Source organism: Macrosteles quadrilineatus, unplaced genomic scaffold (genome assembly GCF_028750875.1).
Source record: "Macrosteles quadrilineatus isolate MER2022 unplaced genomic scaffold, UCM_ALF_1.0 Scaffold_2__2_contigs__length_208266976, whole genome shotgun sequence".
NCBI classification, from domain to species: domain Eukaryota; kingdom Metazoa; phylum Arthropoda; class Insecta; order Hemiptera; family Cicadellidae; genus Macrosteles; species Macrosteles quadrilineatus.
Genome location: NW_026542595.1, coordinates 115,210,474 through 115,235,003, shown reverse-complemented (window position 1 = coordinate 115,235,003; position 24,530 = coordinate 115,210,474). Strand labels below are relative to the sequence as shown.

Sequence of the window (24,530 nt, the reverse complement as noted above, 5' to 3'; positions counted from 1 at the left end):
GGGTTCTACTGCACTGATCGACTGCATCAGTGTTTTATATATAATCAGATATATAAATATGTTGTAAATATATAAATATATAATTTAATATGTTGCAGTTATTTTGTAATGAAACATAAAATTGAAGTTGTTAAACAAGTTTTTTTTAGTTATAGTTTAAATTAAATTATCAATTAACTCATTTAATAAATAAAAAAAAACAATGCAAATCTACCTATCAAGATTTAATTTAAAACAATTATTTGAAAGTTAAAGATTTATAGCAGTTTTAAACTAAACTATTTCAAATCCTACAACGATTCGTTTAAGATACTTTTCTATACATTAGAATATGTAAGTTTGTGAAAAAATATACGTTTTATGAAAGCTTTTATTAAATATATGCGTTAACATTTTCTTTATGAAGATTTTATTTATTTTAAATTTAAAAATCTAACATAACTCTTTGAATCAAATAGCAAAATGTGTAATCGGTTAATTGATATTTTAATTCACCTGCTTTTTAGTGCATTCAAAATATTTGGAAAATAGGGTGTATTTTAAATTAAAATCTTAAGTGTTTTGCTTAAAGCTATTAGGAAAAGAATTGGTACTAATTTGAACTTATTTTGCCAAAATGGTTCTTTTGCATGACTAAAATCTTTATAAAGTCAATATCTTTGGTAAAACCATTCTGTAGAGCTTAAAAAAATAGTGTATTGAAGCGTAATTATATGCGTAACGGTTATAGATATACTTTAAAAACATTGCAAATTTAAAATTCCTATGTTATGCTTATGAAGAATACATAAACTGTTGTAGTTTGCATGTCTATGAAAATATTTTAATCAAATTTGGCAATTTTGTTTATTTTCTTATAAACTATTAACATTTCAATAAAACACATCTCAATACCCTCCCTGCAGCAGCAAACCAAGGTACACTCATTAAAACTAATGTTAATATAATAAGAAAATCTGACAATTTTAAGGGAATATTTGAGTAGAAGCCCAGCTAGACAAATGGAAATTCACGTAGTCTGTAGGCTTGCTGCAGCGGGGGTATTTTTAAGTAATTTTATATAAACTGTTTTCCCAATCGCTATTCGACACGTCTTTCGTCGACCACTTTGGTCGGTTTGATAACTCACTACTGTGCTGATAACACGATCCCCCCCACCACCATTACCCCCCACAATTATTGGTGGGGGGGGGGGGTTCCTTCATCTCCCGCCGCTCGGTGTCAGTTCGAATCACGGCTTTCGTGAGTCAACTCCCCTTCCTTCAGCAGACCCGAGTGTATGGATACTATCCATCAGGTATTTACATATTATTTACATATAATTGTAATTATTTAAAGTGCTAATGTTAATTGTTGTTGAATAAAATCTGTATGCATATTAAATATTGAAATATTACATATTAATCAGCTGTAAAAGGGGATGCATGTTGAAATGTGTTAAATATGTATAAAGTACGTTAGGAACATATTATATACGTACTAAATATATTATTTGTAGTTTTTTAAGTGCATGTCTGAGTCGTTGAAGTTTCATAAAATAACAATTTTTAATTTTGTTGTGTGTTAACTTATATTTTTTTGTTAAATTTACAATATCAATTACAAATTTGTATTGATGTTTTCACGTAAAGGTAAATTTGTAATAATTTTATTCAGACGCAAAGGTAGATAATCATAAGAAACATTGTGACATGTTTTTATATCTTTATAATTTGGATACAATTTAAATTCATAGTCAAAATAGTTAATCTGGGTTTAATTTTAACCCAACTAATCAAGAAATAATAAATAGTAAGTGACAAACCAGCTATTGACAGGCACCTCATTAATCAAAACTTTCCTAGAATTATTTAGGTTTTAAGGTGATGAATTTTAAAACGCAAATTTTCACAAAACCTGTTAAAAATCATATTTACAAAATATTGATGCTTTCCAAACCGTACAAATCTTATAAATATAACTTTGTTTTATTATTCAGCCCCAACTAAACCCTTATTATTCTACATATCCATACAAATTTGTCTACCAACTATTAGTATTTCAAACAAAAACTCTAGTACACAATTTTTATTGAATAATTATTAAAAAATATTTTTTGCAAGGAGGAAAGGAATGAATCGAAAACTAATGGAAAATACAACTTTGACAGTTCAGAGTTTGTACAGCCATTGAGTCTTGAAATGTTGAAAAATACATTAATCTAACTCAACTCTAAACGAATTTTATAAGCAGTTCAAACATACAAAAATTATTTATTACTAGGTGTACAATGCAGTTGTCTGCTTGCATTATTGAGCGGAGCTAGCATATTAATCCAATACTTTTCTAAAGTCAATGGTACATCTGTCCCTCGTAAATGAGATTATATACTTGCAGTATCCAAAGTCAATGGTATATTTGGTTCATATCAATTGAATTACTATTTTCAGTATTCACAGTCAATGGTACGTCTGGTTCACATTAATGGAATTCCTAATTGTAGTATCTATTCAAAGCATGCATTATTGAATGGTCTAGTATAAATGGAGTCTACTTGCAGTATCCAAACTCAATGGTAGGCCTATATTCGGTTCACGTAAATTGAATGGCTATTTGGATTAAAGTCAATGGTGCTTCATCCTTATTCCGGCGACCATAATTATTGGTTATTCATTTTGTAGTAAATTATGCTCAATGATATTAATCCGATTGTTCTTTCCCTTCCTCTGTACGGTATTTGTAATGTACTATTTAGATTATTCGTTGACTAACATATGTTGCGACTTTTGTTTACCTTTTTATTATTTCGCAAATAATGTCATGGCAACCAATTAACCCATAAGGCCCATGTTAAATTTCCAAAAGCTTAAATTCACGTAGGGAAATGTCCTGTGGTCCGATTTGTACCATTTCAGATTTATACCTTCCCATGGTTGGTTACTATGATTGTGCTAATTTTTGTGCACATCGCTTCAGCCGTTCAGGAGGAGTATTTGTAAAATAAAAGCAGGATTGTAGTATAAGAGCTTCGCTAAAAAATAATCAGTTCGTCAATATCTGTCATACATAATGTTTTGCGCGGTATTTTAATTTTTTATTATTTTTTGGATAACGTATGAATACAATTTTAATTTGTATTACAAACAAAGTTCAATGTATGTACTAAGTTCAATGTAGCCTATTCAATGAATAAATGAATAATTAGTAATGTTTATATTCTTGCTTTCTATTCTCTAAGAAAGCACCAATACAACCTATTAACACTTTGAGCCCACAACAGATTTATTCTAAGAGTGGTACGGTATTCAAAATGCAAAACTAAAACCATACAATTTCTTGGATATTACAATACATTAAACGGAACGAAATACAAACTAAAGAAATAACATTGGCTGTAAGAGGTATTTTTTTAGTACTACATAAACGTGATTTTGGTTTTATCTGTAGAGAGATCTGCGGTTTTGCGAAACAAAATAAATGAGAAATCAAAGTTAATCTTCGTTTTTGATGTAAACAAGCTTAATCCATTGGCTTTGGATACTGGATTACTCATCCTATCTTTACGGACCAGATGTAGTCAGGTTTGCTCATGAGAACGTAATCTAATAGGCCTCTAATTGAGTATTGAAAATGTATACTTTTTACTTGATTACTAAATAGTTATTTGAGAACATCAAAGAAGAGTTAGATTAAAACAAACACATGAATGAATTAATGAATAAATAGCTATGAAAAACAGCTGATTTTTAGTAACAAAGGAAGCTGCAAAAGGTATTTCACTTAATTTTATATTCACTTATTAATCACAGTAAGGTTAAACTGCTTAGTTATTATTCAAGCTTATTAGTCGAGTAATGATTTGCAAACTAAGTTCCTTATACATTTTGGAGAGCCGAAGTTGAAATCTCGATTATTCATAGATTTGCTTTACTAACTCAACAAACCAAACTTCTCAATCGAAAGTTGAACATAAACAATTATTGGTAGACAAAGTCCTACATCTTTAAAAAGTAAACGATTTTGTTTACTGAGCATACTATTGTTTATTTTCATAACCATATGTTTGTTAAATGGTTATTCTGATGTTTGAAATATAAATTACAATGTGATTACTTGTTTATATGAAAGATTTTAAGAAATGATAATCATTATTATCCTCCCGTCTACCTTTCCATCACAAAACTATTATCAAACAGAAAATTCACGAAAATGTAGGTACTTAAGCATGCTAAAATGTTATAAGTTATTGCTAATTTGATTATATGACTTCCAGTTTTTTCCAGGCATTACACAAATTCAACCGATGGACCTTTAAAGGTTAAATATTTATTGATCTCCGTGGTAACTTAAAGAACGTCAATAATTTTCTGTTTATTTTCACGTTAATTACATTTTTCTTGGACTGACAGTTGAATTTCAATTCAAGCTATTCAATTTTTTTTTATGTTTGAGGTAAAATTGAGATTATATAATCAATGGTGGTTCCGTAGTTTGTTCTTACAGAAATTTTAAAGAACTACTTGTGCGTTTTCGTCTCGATTTGAAGCCCGGGGGAAGCTAAAAGTATTATGAAAATAAAGGGTTTTTCATATACATACTTTTTCGTCACACTGCAGCAAAACCTGATCAAAATGGTCCAATTGTGAAAAGTAGCTTAATAAACAAAGGAACAAAAGCATTTTTGTACTTGAATTTTTAAAACAATGTTGGTGGCTATCATACTTAAATTAGCCATTTTTCAATAATAAAACACTATACCTACCAAAATACATTAAATACAAACACCAGCTGATTCACAATCAATTATTTTATTGCTTCAAATGAAATATTTACATGCCCATAAATAAAAATAAAAATAACACAAATTTACAATATTTATTTTTAAATACTACAACACATTGTAAAAGTAGTTCCCTGTTACTGTCTGAAGTATAAGTAAGTCTGAAGTACCTACTATATATTGGAGCTATAACAGCGCCATTTATTGTATCCAAGATGATAAATTGGGTTTAAGAGTATAAACGAAATCGCTAACTGAATGTCCTCATAAAATTAATTGTACCTAAACCAGGTCAAGCGTCCTACTAAAAGTTAATGTCCAGAAATACTCTATAAGGTTTTACAGTTTTACACATATTTGGAATTGTCTATTGCTGCAATATTTGTTTATCGTGTGACCACAATTTCTTGCACGTTTCTCCATGCAGAAAATGGTTTTTATTGAAACCAGAAGAGTTGAATTTGTTAAAATCTTTTATTGGTGAATGCAGTATTACGTAGTTTCCGTAAATTTAATAATACAATGGTGATCAAGTATTTAATCCGGTAATATTTTTAGTCATTGGTTAAGTGATTTGCAATTTATCATAGAAATCGAAAATTCTTGAAAAGATAATTTAAACCTTAACAGTTCTTCTTGAAGATATTTGAACATATTTGAATCGAATTGAACTTCCAAGTTTAAACGTAGACGTTGGTGTACCAATTCTACAAACAATGAATATTATTTTCGAACGCATTCCAATTCCTTAGGACCTCATACACGGTCAATATTAATAGTACATTTATTTCGCAATTTTATTAAAGAGTTTATACACAGTTCAATAAGTTTGTGCAACCCACGGTGGAGTTAAAGTCGTCAATATTGGATTAGTTTCATGGCAGTCATATGTTTCAGTTTTTTTTTATCATATGTGATTTAAATGCTGCAGCATGTGTTAGTTGCATTGTTGACGAAGCCGAAGAACAGGATGAAGGAGTAGTATATGTGGAATAATTCAATATTTTTAAGATTGCGCAATAATTTTCTAAACTCTTTCTATTCACTCAATATATTGCACAATCTGATTTTCGCCTTCAATATAGTCCATGCACATTCAATAATGTTGTGCAATAATATTGACCGTGTATGGGAAAAGTTTTGAAAATTATTGCACAATCTTCAAAAATATTGAATCATGTATGAGGAAGTATTGTGCAATATATTTTTTTTTTACTTTTAATACTTTTTCTTTGAAATGGCGACTATACAAAGGTAGGTGTTTTAAGCCAAGTATGAATGAAGATGAGTGTAGGATGAGTGGTGCGATCTTGTAGTCTTGTTGGTGACTAAGGCCGATATATTCCTTAGACACTGCTGCCTGTCAGTATGCCAGTTCATCTGCTAAAAGTACCTAGGTAGTTTCAGCTAATTTCCTATATAGGGAATACACAATTAGTGTAGGTCTCGTGGTAAGACCTAGACCCGGGACCGATTTACTTTTTCGTTTTGAGATCCATAGAGGCAAAAATAACACCATCCGTTGAAATATTCGTGGTGAGTATAACCATAGGATAAAAATGGATTTTTCCCATTTTTGACCCTAAAAACAGAAAATTTCACAACAATTTCTTTCCAAAACATTCTGTAGAGCTCAAAAAATAAGTAATTTGGTAAATAGAAGCATTTTGTTTGCCTATCGGTTACGGAGACAATGGAAAAAATTTAATTCGAAGTTTTCATGTTATTTTTATGGAGAATAAATAAACTGTTTTAGTTTGCTTGTTTATGGACATATTATAATCAAATTTCGCAATTTTGTTTATTTCACACTAAGATATCAACATTTCAATTAAAAAACCTCATTAACTTCCCTGTAGAAGCAAAACTAAGTGTGCTACTCATTAATATTAATGTTCATTAAATAGGAAATAGATCTGACAATTTTCAAGAAATATTTCAGTAGAAAACCAGCCAGGTAAATGGAAATTCGCTTAGTTTGCGGGTTTGCTGCCCGGGAGGGTTATTATTTGGGTTAATACTTCAACTTGCTTATCAAACGATTCTTCGTCTAATCCGAGAAGGTTTTTTAACTTGGTTTTTTATCCGAAGCTCATATAGCAGTCTTATAAGTAAAGTCACTCCTTTTTCCAACTACTCCTTCATCTAATTCTTTGGTTTCGTCAACAATCGACTAGCTGCAGCAATTAAATCACACATGATAGCTGAACTTAAACATATGACTGCCCTGAAACTAAACCAATATCAACGACTTGAAAACAATAATGTTGGTTGCACACATTTATTGTGTGTGTGGTCTCTCTTCAATAAGATTGCGCAATAATAGTACAAATATTGACCTATTTAATCTTATCCACTAGTTTTATTATGTCAAAAGAAGTGGAAAAGTACCAATTAATTGTAAGAATAATACACACATAATACAGGGTGATTCTAAATTAGACTTTTGAAACTCTATGAATGAAAAACTGTACAACCTATCATCACAGGGTGAGAATCAATTGAAAGAGGAGATTCTAAAGTTTTGTTTGACACCACTTTGGTAAATATAGTAAAAAAATTAGCGTCTAGAGATATTTTTAGATTTTAAATTCAGTACACACTTTTACCTCTCTGAATCTCAAAACTTCATACTCTATGTTAAATTGTCAAAAGGTTTAAGTAATACGACTAAGGGTCAATTAGTTCTATAATTTACCGCTCAGTTATTTTTGTTCACCATTATTGTAAGCTGTGAGGGACATGACTTCGAAAGAGCAAAAAGTGTTCTGTGATCTAAAAATGTCTGTAGAGGCTAATTTTTCAACTTTTTTTACCAAAGTAGTGTCAAACAAAACTTAAGAATCTCTTCTTTCAATTGATTCTCACCCCGTGATGATAGGTTGTATAGTTTTTCAGTTTTTCATTTATAGAGTTTTAAAAGTGTAATAATAATTTAAAATCACCCTGTAATAATGTAATATTTTTAAATCTGAATACAAAAACATTACGTTAAATAAATGTCTTTTGTAGCTTATTTAATTAGTAATGTTAATTTATTAACTGCACTATACAAAACTGAATAGCACAATTTCAATTAAGCTTCAAGTATAACAATATAAATTCCGATGGGAGTAAATCCATTTAATCAAGTCTCGACATGCTGATCTAATTGTTACAAATCGATCAGCTGATTTGAGTATTTTAGAAGTTAATTGTATTAAACGTTCAGTGTGTGTTTTCTCTTTTCATTTAAGTTTTTTTCCTGTATATCAATCTTCCAAACGTACATAATACTTCAAACAAAACATCAAAGTTCCTGGTTTTTTGTACCAACCGAGACAATGAGAATTGGCATTTCTCATCATGACTGTTGTAAATTAACATCCGAAATGTTTTCCTGAGTGAAGCATTTTTCAGCAGTGTTTATATCAATGTACGTATAATACATGTACATAATCGTACAAATATCATAGCTTTACCAAATCTTCAGAAAATGTCATTTTCACACACCCTACTAGTCATTTTTATTTAGAAAAAATGTAATTCATAATTTCACTTTTGTTTCGCTATTATAGGTAGCAAATTCTAAAATTGAGAGGTGTGTGGTTCGAATACCGTTTTTGAGCAAACATTTTTCTTAATATTCATTAACCATTCAGTATACAAAGTAATTTAAAAATAAAATATGTTTTTGTTTGATAGTGTTATTTTAACAAGTTTTCTACAACTTTTTCCTACATAAACAAAATTTTTCCTAGCATTTCTATAATAAATATTTGTTTAGAGGTGCATAATTTTTTCTTGTTTTTGTTTATTAATAAAAATAAATTATAATTTTCATTTTTTTTGTAATTTATATTATTAATATTATTAATAATATTTTTTACTAAAAATAAATTTATTTATTTATTCTTTCTTACTGAACAGTAAACTTACACTATGTTTATACTGCGTGTAGAAAAAATAAGTTAATATGAAAGACTTTGATTTCATGGACGATTTTTGTTTAAGCAATACTGAAACACATTGTGAATACGTAGTATAATTTCCCCTAAATTCACAATAAGTAATGATTTTTTTTGCAATTTTATTCAAATTAGAAATTGAATACTAAGCTTTGGTAATTTCAAAAGACAACCAAAATTACTCAAATCTTTTTTTATGATTAATTGTTTGTAAACCTATAAACTCAAAATTCATAAGGCCAAATGTGTAGATTAATATAAGAATTTCACGTTCGGTAACTCAGTATCCAAACTCAATGGTATTTTTGTAGCGCAATGGAAGTTCAAATAAAAAATAGAATTATTTACAATTTTACACATTTTAGTAACTAAATATTATCACACACTAATTCAGAGCTTCATTTAATACAGAGCTAATAAAATAAAACTCAATCAAAACCTTTTTGTGACGTTCTTGTTTACTAAACCAGTGGAAATTTTTAATTTTTTTTTATCTTGAGACCTATCCAAACTCTTTCAGTAACAATACCTGGTTAAACCCTTTTTTTAGAATTAGTAGAACAATATTTCCCTCTTAATAAATGCTACTATCCCATCACTCAAATTCAAAAGCATCCCAAACGTACAAACTCATAAAGCAAAACTTTTAACACACTTACGGATAATTTCCACTTATATTAACTTAAGTAATTAAATGCAAACACCGTTTTCAGTAAAGTTGTTCCAAAACATTTTGTTCACATTTGCATAAAATGTTATTTCCAGTCCCAAGTTTCACGGAAACGTATCTAGAAAGTTAATGTAACATCTCTTGTCAGTTTGAGCTGAATTAAATTAACATCTTGCTCGTCATTGTCAGTTTGTAGCTCTCATTCTCTAAATATCTCTCTCTCTCTCTCCCCAGAGCTTGGAAGTAATTCGGTTTGCTCCTTCCTAAACATATGACATTTCCAACACGAAATGACACTTCGTTTAATCCTACAAGGTGTGAAGATTTCTCTATTTTATTGTCAACTTTTCCTTGTATCTCGTTTATTTGTCAGCTGTATTGCACGTTATTTTTTATTTGTGGTAACGTTGTTAGTTGGCTAAAATACCTCCTGTTGTAACAAACATGCATATTAGGTAAAATTACAATTTTTCAATGTAATTTTACTCTACCTGGTTCTTATTAATTTACCATTTGCACATACTTAGTATTCATATTTTTTTTCAATTGTTTACTTCTTCAGGATAAAGGGGGGAAAAGGACTACGATCAGTTATATACAGTGTGTAAATTAAGTATTGAAACAAATCTGTATTTTTTAAACCGAAATAGATAGAAATATTCTGTTTGAGGCGTTGATTGTTAACAAAGGTTCCGCAATTTTTCACATCAAAAATATTTTTTTACCCCCCTAACAGGGTAGGGGGTAGAGGGTGACTCATTTTTTTCAAATAGCAACCCCTATTGAGTGACCCCTCATTTTGAAAGGTTTGTCAAAAGAAACACAATGACGCAAATCCGAGGTGAATATCTCACCCCTAGCCAAAATGGTAGGCATTCAAAAAGTTGATTTACTGTATGTGAAAAAGCACCAATTTCACAAATATTTGAAAGACATATGTATTTTTACAACCGAAATAGATAGAAATATTCTGTTAGTGGAATTGATTGTTAACATAGGTTCCGCGATTTTTTACATCAACAATATTTTTTTCAACCCCATTAACAAGGTAGGGGGTGGGGGTGACTTTTTTTTCAATAACAACCCCTATTGAGTGACCCCTCATTTTTAAGGGTTTGTTAAAAGAAAAACAATGACGCAAACCCGAGGTTGATATTTCATCCCTAGCCTAAATGGCGGGTATTACAAAATTTAATTTTTGTAAAAAAGCATCCATTTTGGAATATCCGCCATTTTGGCTAGGGGTGAGATATTCACCTCGGATTTGCGTCATTGTGTTTATTTTGACAAACCCTTCAAAATGAGGGGTCACTTAATAGGGTATGCTATTTGAAAAAAAATAAGTCACCCCCTACCCCCTGACCTGTTAGGGGCGTAAACAAATATTTATTATGTAAAAAATTTAGGAACATTTGTTAACAATTATTGCCACAATCAGAATATGTCTATCTACTTCGGTTTTAAAAATACAGATTTGTTTCAATACTTAATTTACACACTGTATACTTGGTAACCTTTAAACAGGATAGTTGGTTAGCCTATGATAATACTTGGCACTAAATTGTTAATCTTTTTAAGCCAATTAAAAGTATGATATAAAATAGTTTCAACCATGTATCGGTCTTGGTGCACCTTGAGTCCCACCTTCAAAATAAAACTCAATCAAATTTATTTGTATTTTTGGTGATTAAAACTTCACAATATGTATCACACCATTTTGGAAAGTACAGTGGACATCCAACTACTGTAACTTTTTTGACATTAATTTAAAAAAAGACTAAACAAATTTCAAACTGATTTGATAGCTATACACTTTTAAACACAGTTCAAATAACTTCCTTCAATTAGGTGAGTCGGTGTCGTTGTCACTCCACATTATTACCATAGCAGCGATGTCGTGGGTTAGAATCCTCGCTATTGAAAATTTATTGGTACCATCTTACTACTTATTTTTCTTTAAACTTTCCACACACATCCCTATGTGACCCATCTGAAGCAAATACAAGGTTAAAACAGACCAAACTCTTCAATATTTCAAAGTCCGTTAAATGGCTTACCCAAAAAGAATCCAGCACAATCGGAAGTCTACTTTTGATCAGTTCGCCAACACGTGACGAAGATACATTGTCGCAGTTGGCTGATAAAACTTCCATTAGCTTCTGATGAGCGGAGCACCGGAAACCAACAATAACATGGAGTAACTCGATGAATATTGAGTAAGCCATAGAGTACACTCGTGATACACATAGAGGATAAAGTGCTTTCAAAGGTGTGATTGTCAAATAACGTATCATCGCAATATGTACAGTAATAGTAAGTGCTCACTTTTTCTAAATGCAGTCTTTCACTATTGAATAGATAGCCAAAATGTAAACATTGACAAATTTTGAAAAATCCCAAATAATTTTCTCAATTACAATATTAGAATTTTTAGGGTGTGTTCTAAAAAAGGCTCACCACTCTTTTATAGGTATTAAGTTAGGTTAGGTTAGGTTGGGTTAGGTTGGGTTAGTTAGTTTATAACGATGACAAACTAGATAACGTTGTGAATCAGAATCAGAATGTCTTTATTGCCAAAAAAATACATAAAGCACAAGGCAAAAGCCACTAAAACCAAACTACCTACTTCTTCTAAACTTGTCTTTTTTAACAAATAACACAAATGCACAACTTTTATTTTTCTAAAATTTATATAATCACATTTAATGTGATTTTGTTTGTACTTATCATCTACTGAACTGACCTTACTTGACCACCGCAATACACCATATACACCACATCTATTCCACATATACAGTTATAAATCCACTACAGTATTACTCCACCACATCTTACTACACAAAAGTGGAGCCCTATTCTTAAAATATTTTTTCCTCTTTTCACTGAGCAAAGCTTGGCCATCACACAACTGGACTTATTGTCGAATACAAGGAGACAAATTTTAGCATCAAAGCTGGGAACGGACCACACAACGTGCCATTTCCGTGGAAATATGATACACCGCTCTCTGTAGTCTATCGAAACTCGGAACCGGCGACTTCAAAGAGGCTAAAACAACTAGCAGTTGTGAGTTGTACGTGGTTGGCATGTGTTTCCAGAAACAGTTGAACATACAATGAACGAACTCATTTATACTATCGTCATCCTCATTCAAGTCCTTCGATTGTATGGAAAAATAGTTTGTATGTAGTGAACACGAAATAAAAACTGATTTATCACAGTACAATCAAGGTGAAATTTAAGCAAGTTTATAACTATTTTAACTCATTATATCCAATATATTCTAGCATTAAACCAAAGAGTAAAATACAAATCGTCAAGCCTAATAGTAATAGAGGAACATTTAGTGCTATCAAATTTCACAAACGTGAACTCAAATCAAAATACTTTCATATTTAACAATACAGTTTTTACAACTTTAATTCGTTGAACATTGAGTTTACAGTTCACATATACACCCTAGATCAAATTATAATTTAACATATTCAACAATAAAATCATTATAAATATGTTGAACAAAACTTAAGACATCCCTAGCCTCATTCAGACGTCAAAATGGGCGTAACTTCCTCACTACATAGTATGTACATTAGGCATATATCTTAACATGTAGGATCATAAGTTTATGACATAAGCCTTTTAGTAGGATATAGTCATAATGAACATTTTAAATGTGATAGTAACAATTTTAGATTTTAATTTATTCCTCTTATAGGTTATTAGGTATTCGTGGTTTGGTCCACAAAGAGAATATTTATAATGTACAAGGTGAAAATTGCTTTTCTTTAGTTATCTATTTTACATCCAAACGTACAATACTGATTTAAAAAATTAAAAAATTTTGTAAAATTTATAAGTAAAATAATCCCTACAAAAGAACTGAACAAAACCGAATTGCCTTTCTATATATTTTTATATCAACAAATTAATAATAATTTTTAGGAAAACAACTTATTACGTCTGCATAGAAATGCATCCAATCCGTTATTCCCCAACGATATTGTCCAAAAAATTATTTAAAACGTATTTTTCAGTGGAATTTTCCATCGATGGATTTTGTCTGAGAAAAATATTAATTCTGAACAATGAACTATGATAGAGTTTTTGTCAACTCAACCTTTTTAAACAGATAAAACTGTTATCAGGCTGGTTTCAACTTAGGTTTAAAGGGTCACAAAATGGCTGTGTTGGGCCAATTTGGTCGAAGCGAAAGAGGTCTGTAATTTACTTCAGGTAATTGGATTGGGGTTCGTTTGGATGCAGTTATTTAAATTGTCTAGTTAAACATCTGAAAACTCGTATAATCATATAACACTAGCTACAGAAAGGTGATAATTAAAAAAAGTGAATAATGAATCAATAGAAATAACAATTTTAATTATATTCCAAATAGAAATACTATTTTATGTCATTAATATGTTCATTTGTTATTCTGGCACTGAATTCTAATAAACGTGGACATTACTTCAAATTGACCTGTTAATAATACATTTACCATCCTGTCAAATTTAAGTCAATGGGCTACATTTTATCATGATTCAACACTAATTTTTGTTCGAACGATCAATTTCCCATAAAATAATACCAGATATAATACGTATGTGAACCTTCGGCTGAAAAAAGTTTTTAATTCATCACATTTTAGTTTTTCCCTAAATTTTTTTAAATATTTCTCTTATTTTGATGACAAGTGTGTCACAACCTAAGACAATTAATTCGTTAAGCAAATAATATAATACCTTACAGTACTTAAAAAATAAATATCATCAAGGGTAGTTTTGTTTAGTTTAGCCTCGATTGTGTGAACTAGATTTAAATACAGTACCTCCTTTATGTAAAATAACTTCAAGCCGATTTAAATTATTGTCTTCTGGATATAACATCCAGACGTTTAACATTGTTACGTTTCGTATTATTGTCTTTTGAAGTAGACATCCCATCATATGGACCAGCTGTAGCTATAAAAAAGAACATATTTACTGTGTTAGAGAACAGATTGCGCTAGTGTCTAACATTCTACAGTATTTCCTGTCTTATTATGTTTTTACTGAAGTGACGAGACATAAAAGATGCATTAGCTTACAATAAGTTGTCCTATAAGTTTAACTTGGCTAAAAGTACGCATTTTGGACAGAAATCGCTAATTTACTTCAACGCAATCTATCGGTAACGCACTTAAACTAAGTTAATTTTGATTAACAGGTGATTACTTTAACGTGAGCATGGAATATCTAGTTATAATAGTCAAAGATTCAAATTAAAAACATTCCCTAATTTTTTTAACTGCCTCTGAAAGCGGATTTGCAAATCTATAGATCGACCTGAAACGAATGTGTTATCTATCATGTCCTATTTAATCCGTGATGAGTGACCGTGATAAGGGCACGTGAGAGGTCAAGGTCAGCTGATAAGGAAGGTCACCAAGGTCACCGAGGTCACCACAAGTGGTGGAGGGAATTCTTGTTTTCATCGGAAACACAACAAATTGCATAATAGTGCGAAATCCATAGACCTCTTCCTTATTTGACACACTTAATCTATCTATACTATTATAAAGAAGAGGTGGTGTCTGTGTGTGTGTGTGTGTTTGTATGAGGTAATCTCAAAAACTACTGAACCGACTGGGCTCAAATTGGACACTAATGAAGCAACAGCTCCGAGGATACATATAGAACTACCCCCGCTTTGATATTGTCCTAGGGCTCTGCCCCGTGGGCTTTCAAAAATTTTAGGTGAGAGATTTAAAAGTAAATATTGATTGATGGTATCCATGGTAACAAAGAACAAACCTACAAAGTTTAAAAATGTAAACAAGCAGAACTAACTGTCAAATGAATTTTGATTTCCACACTTAATGGTACACTATTTATCTATTCAATAGTTAAATCACTTTTCTTGTGTGTAGGATTATTATGTATTTTGAAAAATACAAATAGACATAATAAAAACAAATTCAGTATACACCCATGCAAAAACCATTTAAACATTTCCATGTTTGAATTTTAAAACTTTGTACTAGACAACTCCTGATTTTTTTTATAATTTTAACTATACTGAATTTTTACCTTGTATTAAATTTGATATACATAATTGAATCTAAAAGTGTTAACGGAAATACACAAAACAACATCGGTGCAAAACCTACAGACTTCTTCCATGCATGATTTACTGATTTCAAATTATTTACTGTTAAATTAATTAGAATTCTATCTAAATTCGTCAAATTGATATTTCATGTGTTTTTATCAATTTTGAACAAGGAAAGAACAAATTTGGTTAATGGCCTACAAAATATATCTATGGATATTATATTGAAATCTTTGATTGCGTTGAAGGAAATGTAAAAACTGAACTTAAAATATATATAAAATCCTTTGAAAACCTTTTGAACATCGTTGCACTGTAAATAATTGCGTTGTGACATACATATTTTCCTAGTAAATTCTCAGAAAGATTGCATCTGAATTCATTTCAATACAGTATATTTCTAGCTAAGAGATGAAAGGCAAGATCTTCAAAAAGTTTACTCACATAGCTTACAAAGGTTCTTTGACGTTTAAAACAGTTTATAAACTATTCAAAACTTATTTACAGTGTTAGTACGTGTTAATGGCAATTCCTTGAATTGTAAGCAACTAGTTTCGGTTCCGAATTCCAACTTTGAGCTATAGAAAATGCTTCGTGATAAAAAAAAACTTCTTAGATTTTGTACAATTAATTCATACCACGGTTTAAGTACATTAGCATACACATTTTTATAATTTAATAAAATTTAAACAACATTTTATTATTTACAGCTAGGAAATTGAAAAGTTTCTAACCTAATAGTGGTACAATATAATTGATAGTGGTGAAACCACAGCAAATTTTAAGGTTAACATGGGTCGACCACGAGTCTAGTTGTGAGCAGTTTCTAAGATTATGGCAATCTTTAATCGTAGAAGTTCAAACTTTAGGCACTGAAATAAAAATTAAATTGTACGTATAAAATAATACTTTGATTATTCTCTGGTGCTATACGTTTGTATTTTCAGTTAAAATAATACAAGTATTCAGTATTTTAATGCTCTAAGTATACCAAATGGAAATTTGCTAAAATATTTAAATTACCGTTTAGAAGAAATTTTGAAATCTGAATTGTAATGTGAATCAAACTAAGTGTCGTTTAAGAAAATTTTACTAAATATATTCTTTTAAAACACCGCAACATTATTGAATAGTATTTTTTAACTATGATTTTAAGAAACTTGACTAGTTTTTCATTCGAATTGTGTTAAGAATAAATTTTTTAATCTTATTCTAAAGATCAGAAAGATTTAATGGTTTACGAAGACAAATTTCACTTAAACAACTAAAGCTTATTCCTCATGTTTCCAGTTAACTTCGTTATTTATTGATGATCTCTATAGTTTATAATATAATATATGTTTCAAATAAGTCAAAATAGAAGATAAACAGATTTCCTATATTAATTTATTTTATACTTATTAGGAATGCATGCTGTCATAAAATATTTGAAATTGAAAATCCACAAATATACCAGGTTAAATTTAAATATTTATGACCTTTCAAACAATTTATGCAATTCTTATGTTTATTTTACTAGTAAAGCTATATTTATTAAGAAAATGTTGGTTACCGTATTCGTTTAGTAATTAAAAAAAAAGGTTCGAATCAATCTTTTTCAATTCAAACAAGTACTTGTACATGAAAAATATTTTGGTTGCGCTACTTGTGTTGCTTTATTACTGACTCCAATCAGCTGATTTATTAGTCAGCTGATTCATTAGTCAGCTGATTCATTAGTCAGCTGATTCATATGCTAGGATCATTAATTAATATCACAATGGTCCATGATAGCTGGCATAAAGAGAAATGACATCCCAAAAGGACCCGTTCTCGAATAAAGGACATAAGGGTTTCTAGATTGCGAATTGAGATAGAATCGTGCTTAATTAGAATTCTGGGAAATCTTGCCAACAATTAAATCCAACAAGCTCACCCTGTCTTTCACATAAATACAGCATTTTTGTTGAGCATTGTTCAGAAGTTCACATACATTAAGCAGATTGTGTAACACAAATGATTATAAACAATTATCCAGCTGTTTAAAAGTTAATTGGATTTATTAAGTTGTGTAAATTTAATCTAGTTTAATGTTGGCGATTTTTCGTCTCTTTAATAAAGCTGTACATGAAGAAAATGTCAGTAGGATTTTATATAAAGGAGTGGACAATGTTAATATGCTATATTTTCATATAATCAGTCTTGAAAGTTAACAATAAAAACTAAGCAAAAATTACTGAATATTAAAATTGAAAGGAATAAAATGTAAATTATAAGTTAGTAAAATATAAAGAATATTAAGTAAAAGCAAGTTAACAATGTTTCTAATATTTACGTACGATGTACAGTACGTCATTCCCTGTTAATTAATTGTATTATGTCTACCCGATTTTATTTTCTTGCGAATATTTAACTTAATTTTAATTCATGTTCGCGTATTTTTATTTTAGTGCTGCATTGGTTTTTTTTATTCCAGGCAATATTGAATGTTTTGGTGCTAAACTAAAAGGACTATATACTTTATTTATTATAAAATAGGTAAAAGGGCAAGGACCTTCCTTTTTAATATCCCTAGCAATGTCATAGTGTGGAAAACTATTTTATAACACACATCTTCATTAGTAGCACACTCTTTGTGAGGCTAATTTTACTATTTTTCTTTTGTAAAAAGACCACAACTAGTGCACATACAGTGATGGAATTTTTACCTTCACTATTCAAAGTAATATAATATTTTAGTAGCTCATGTAAGATTCTTTTTAGGTTAGTAGTGAAAATATACTTTAATATTTTTCATTGAAATGGCGACCATACAAAGTAGGTATTTTAAGCCAATCATGAATGGAGATGAGTGTAGGATGAGTGGTGCGATCTTATAGTCTTGTTAGTGACTAAAGCCGACATATTCCTTAGACACAGCTGTTAATTAAAAGCCCATACAGATAATGTAACTGAGGGACCTACAGTTTATAGTGGAATCCGAACCACATGTTTGCCTTGGTATTAAAGAATTGGTCTAATTATCAGGATAGTACTGCGCATAGTCGTAGTACTCACTCGTGCGGACGTTAATCAAGACGTTAATCAGGACCATACAAGGACTTACGGTTGTTTTGACTTCAAAACATTTCTACTCAAGGACCCTAAATGATTAATAGTACAACTGTGGGCGTCTACCTTCAATTGCGTAACCTTCATTAATATCTTGTCCATCAAAAAAGACAGGAACATATGGATTGTCAATCCGTCAGTCACTTTGATGTTGTAAACATACGAAACTGACTTCTAGGAATTTATATGTAGAGTGTTTAGGTATGTTTTGAAACCTTGTAGTGTAATTTGGGTATACAGTTAACTTTCGAAAATCGGAAACTTGTACTAGTATGGTGTCATTTGTTATTTGTGTGTTGATTTTTTTTCGTTGATAGCACGTAGATGATATTTTAAGTGTTTTCCTACAACTAACAACAAACAGACTTTTTGTGTATATGATTTAGGAGGGTAAAATAAATTCATTTTCTCTCCTTTAACTTTCTGACGTAAGGTTGCCAAAAATAATACTTCACTTAACCCCTAAATGTCTTGTCCCTATCTTTAAAGGTTTAATTTAGTATCTAAAGTTTGAATTTGCATTGATAAATTATTTTGTAATAAATTTTATAAACACATCAGGTGATCACGAGAGTATTTTATTGTTTAAAAGTTGGCAAGAACTGTCAAACAAAAGCTTTCAACTAAAGGGTATAGGAGGAGTGGTTGTCATTCTTGTTTTGGTCAAGTCTTCTCTTGATGTTTAATTTGTTAGTCGTTTTTCTGTATATGTTGTCATTTTTATATTAATGAAACTGCTGGTGTAAGGATGTATTTAGCTTATAACACGCCAATCAAAGAAAATACGTACCTAAAATAAAATAACGTAGAATACTGTAATATGAAAATTTGCCGAATGAGATATGTTATATGTTAAACATAATTTAATTAACATTGAAAATGCCAACAATGCAATAATTGAAACAGCTGATTTAAAACTTGGGTCAGCGACATAGTGCATATATTATAACGAATTATATTGAATATGTAAATTATTATCAATTAATATTTTTTATCATCCATTTTCAAAATATGCATTTTCAATTGTCAGTATTATAATTTCTACAACTTATTGGTAACAGGAGACCTACTAACGGATATTTTTGAGGTTATTAATAGTCTATATTGTCAGAATATGTGACTCATGAGATATTTGCTTGCTTTGCGTCTAGACAAGATCCTTATCTTTGGTCTAGCCTTATCTATACGTTACCGGACAAAAAACGCACACAAAGATTTGATTAAAATATAATAGGACGAGAAATATAATTGCATTATTCAAAGTCAATGTATAACAAATAAAAAGAACACTAAAGGTGCCTTTGTTTTTGATTTCTAAAGTATATTGTTCGTTAAGTGTATAGTTTTACATTTTATGAAAAATATTGAATAAAAATATCTAATAGTATACAGAAATATTTTGTCTATTCCTTCAAAACCGAAAGTTTTATGCAACAAATACTACACCACCATAGTATTAACATTTTCCATTAAAGTTATTGAAATGTCTTTCATTTCAATTTGTCTAGATATCGCTAAATGGGCTTATTGTAGTAACATAGACAATTTAACATAATAGCAAACCAATATGCATTAGAATAACAATATCATAGTACATTTTTAATTTCGAACTAATTTATTTATTAACAACAGCGGAGGAAATTAAGAAAAGAAATGTAAAGCTGATATGCTTGACCATATAAGGAACTACTTTACCTCCGCCAAACATGTATTGAAAACATAAATAAATATTAATGCATTTTCTCAAGAGAATCAGCTGAAAGAATTGAGAAAAAATCTTTTCTTACAAAGCTACCCTTTAATAATTAACTGCAACAATGGTTTTTGTTTAACTTCCTTTAATACGATCAGCTGTTTTTCTTTGGATGCTTTAAGTATTACTCTGCAAACTCAATAAGACTAAGTTCTAACTACTGAACTGTATTTTTGCATTTTAATGACTTTAGATCTTGATAAAGAAATATATTTGTACTAATAACACACACAAATTAATCCGCGATAAATTTTGTGAACGTGAACTATTTTCTTCATCAATATTAGTAGAAGAACCACTCGATGTATTTAACCTACGTTTGTCTGCTACAAATAAACTGTCCTGCAATTCAAAACAGGTCCAAAACGTACCCAGAATGTAAAATAGGACCACACGTATTGTAAACAACTTTTGTCAATATGTAAATAAGGTGTAAATACACCAGGCCATTTATAAACAGAGCGTAGATGACTTATGTTAAACAGTAGGCGTATTTCTGCCATCTACATAAGTAGGTTTTCTTTCAAGGTACAGTCGTGTCAAATCATTCCAGAGACATCTGCAAGTTCAATGTGGTTTACGAAACATCGGTGTTAAAAAAATAAATTTTGAGTCTTGCAATGTAAGGAAAATATTGGATCTTGCTATGTATAATTGCAATAATTGTTGTTGAAGTTTTTTTACTACCGTAGATGACTAGTCTTATCGTTAAATAAATTACAGTCATGAGGAAATAAACATTTACTTAGTCACCAAAACAGATAAGTTATTTCTTTAAGTATTTTAAGCTGAATTTGAATGTACAATTGAGTAGATATCTGTTACTGACTAAGATAAGCTGTTTTCTTAAGCCAAGATTATCTATCAAAACTACCAATGATGAAGGACGGCTAGGAATTATAAACCATCAAATTCTATTCACTTTGATGGATTGAACCCGGCAACCTTTGATAATGGGGCGAGCACTATAACCTTTCCACCCAGGAGTATCACTCATTACAAAAGTAGATGTTATTTTCGTTTGTGTAAAACTGACCACCATTTAAAAATCATTTTATAATACTTTATAAAATTAGTGACTCATTCGCCTATTGGGTCTGATGATGATTAGAGTGTCCAATCGAAATCGATCACCACTTACCATCTTTTGTATATTTACCGTCTTGTGATTAACAGTATAAGCGTAAACATACGTTTTAAGTGTTATAAGACGTATCTTTATTTACTTTCCGTATAATACTTTAGTATACACGTGATAACAAAATTAATCTACCATAACAATTTGAATAACACATAAAGATCTGTGTTAGATATGATTTTCTTGAATCCTACTAATTGTACAAGTATGATTTTATGGCATCGGATAGAGCAACAGAACATTAAATTATCTTTTTAGAAATTTTCTTCAGATATCCGATGTTGTCTGCTGTCAGTTTTCTATCACAACACCAGCTTCCAGAAACCGCTGAAGTCTTTTTGGCCTGTGTAGTTGCTTATGTTTGTCGACACTTTCGTTGCAATTTAAAACATTTATTCTCATTCTTCGAATTTCAAAAGACAAAATGATTTATTTCGAGTCTTCAATTTTCAATAACAAAACTGTAATGGAAACTAGAAAATTATAAAGATCAGCTGATTCAACAATGAAAAGTAATTTTTTTTTATCCAATGCCCAATAAATACATGGTCGATCAATAAACAAGTAATAAACATATAGATGCCCTTTCATTTGTCAACCCCCTGAACAATGTATTTCTGTTCAACTCTCAAAGCAAAGCTCGGCCACCTGATCACGTGACAACTCCATGATTGATTGTTGCAACAGTCGCCCACTGAGCCATAGTTGCATCACACCAATGCATCGTCGTAGGTCCTTTGTTGTTGAAGTCATTGTGCTCATCTGTCGTTGATAATCGTACAAATGCATTTGGTGACTATTACACTGTTGGTTGGATACAAATTTGAAAATTAACTGTTTATAAATTCTTTGGATAGATCGTGTTTTTTTTATATTTTTTTATTACAAGTTCATTATCAATCTTTCACGTTTTGTTTTATGGTACTATCCTTCATCGCAGATTTAAATCTTTGATCCTATTAAATTATTGAGGTTATGTTGGATAATTTTCTTGTGTGTTACAACGAGGATGAGAGGAAAAAACTATACAAAATCGATCAGAGAATAAGGTTTTTTAATAAGGATACCTCCCTAGGTGGTCCATACAGTAAATAAATTTGCTGTAAATTAATTTGAAACTACACATAGTTTAATTCACTCTAATGTTGGTTGTTTAGTTAGTATCCCTTCAAAAAATCCTATTATATATCACGCTCAAACTTTATATGAATTTAACTATCATACCTAACCTATCTTGGGAGGAGTTGGGAAAACTAAGGAATTTCAACCACAAAAACTACTTTGAATTTAACACCCGTTGGAGCCCTATAATAAATGCAGCAAAACGGATCTTCTCATATAGAGTACTATTTTACGCTGCGGTGGTAAGGTTAGGTGGATTAAAGTTTGTTTAGGTTAGTTTAGTTTAGTGGAGGGAACAAACAAAAGCTATAATCTAAGAGAAAATTTTACAAATACATCAATGGATTGTAGCATCTTTTTCGTGTGTTTTTGTGTGTCTATCTACGCCAATTGTATTTATAAATCGTCCAAGGGAACGGTCCAAACCCTGGTCTAATTACTGTCTAACGTCGACTTGTTATAAAGCATAATTAATCGATAGCCAATCACAAATGACATATGGGTCTGGTAACGATCTCGCTTGGATTCGAACCAGCGACCTTCAGATTTGAAGGCGAGCACTATTGCCACTCTGCTACCTAGAAAATTTGAAATAATGTAAATTTTGTATGTTACCTTGCTTGCCATCATCATAAACTATGAACCTAACCTAACCGTAAAAGAGTGGTCTCTTCTTTAGAAGACTCCGTGCTACAAATTTAGTATAGTACTGAAATCCTGTAAGATCAAAAAGGAAAAGGATGTCCTTGATCCTTGATCGAGACGTCCTGAGATGCTGTGTCACGTGTCAACAGCTGGCTGTGACACAGTTGTGGATGTGTGTCAAGTTGAGAAACACACAATCTCCCCTCTCACACACTCTATCTCTATCTCCGTCTATCGGTGCAATCTGCAATCCGTAGTGGCATTGCGTATTGCGTAACTCACAAGGAATTGCAGAAATTGTGGAGTTGTTGAACGCCTGGTAACGTTGAGTGGTTTTAGTGTTCGTCGTGAGGTCACCGGTTCGATCCTGATTAGTCAATAAAACGATGATAAGTAGCACGAAAAAAAGGAAAAAGTGAAAACCATAAAGTAATCAATACAGTTGAGCAGTACAGAAGAATCCTTGCGCAAGATAATTTTGAATTTTGGAAAATGTGGAAATGTCTGTCTGAACCAGGTTGGTAGGCCTATAACTTGAGTGTGTTTCAAAAACCTTTAAGTAGACGTCCTATAAAAACTTCCCGTCAAAACCTACCATAAAACAAATCATAGAAACTTTTTCAATTAGAAATAGGTACTGTTTTTAACTTAAACATCCCTATAAAAGAACCAGAACCACATTACATTATTTTTAGTTGGTTTAGTCTTTTAGTCTATAATGATTTACATTTTTCTGTTGCAGTCAAAATTTTCAAGCAAAGAAATTCCTGGTTTAGACTGTCCAGAAACACCTTGGAAATACATTCCAAAGCTGTTTTCTCAAGATCTTCTTCTTCTAAGAGCGTAGAATATTACTGTAAGTATACAGTGCTTGTATAGAATGTCGGGGATACAATTAATTTAGCCTAATATCAATGAATTTCAATCTTTTATCCGATCTTTTTCATTCTAAAATTTAGCAAGCACGTTTTATTGTGTTGTGTGTATTTTTCCGAAAAAATATGTTTCAAGTCTATTTACGTATTATATCTTGTATATTAAATTTTTACGAGAAAATAATCTTCGTATGAATACAAAACAATGGGCCCCTACCGATATTCCTATGTAAATGTTTTAGTCAAAATCCGATAGGCCTAACACAAATGGAAATTCGCTTGGTCTGAAGGTTTGCTACGGGGGTAAGCTATTTTATTATAGAATGTTAAATTAGCATGAATATACCTTATTTCGATCACATAGTTTCAACGATATTTTTTAATACGATTTACTATAAATTACCACCTTAAAAAATTAATTCCAAATAAGCTTTTATAGAGTAT

At 30.6% G+C, this 24,530-nt stretch overlaps 1 protein-coding gene across 1 annotated transcript in view; it reads left to right on the top strand.

Moving 5' to 3' along the window:
- Positions 1-1,213: 1,213 nt before the first annotated feature.
- Positions 1,214-24,530, top strand: part of LOC128987909 (insulin-like growth factor I, adult form) — a 38,792-nt gene continuing 15,475 nt past the window's right edge. Inside the window, exons 1-2 of the mRNA XM_054408998.1 lie at positions 1,214-1,297; positions 23,954-24,067. The gene's annotated coding sequence lies outside the window, so the exon portion shown is untranslated. The remainder of the gene's footprint in view (positions 1,298-23,953; positions 24,068-24,530) is intronic.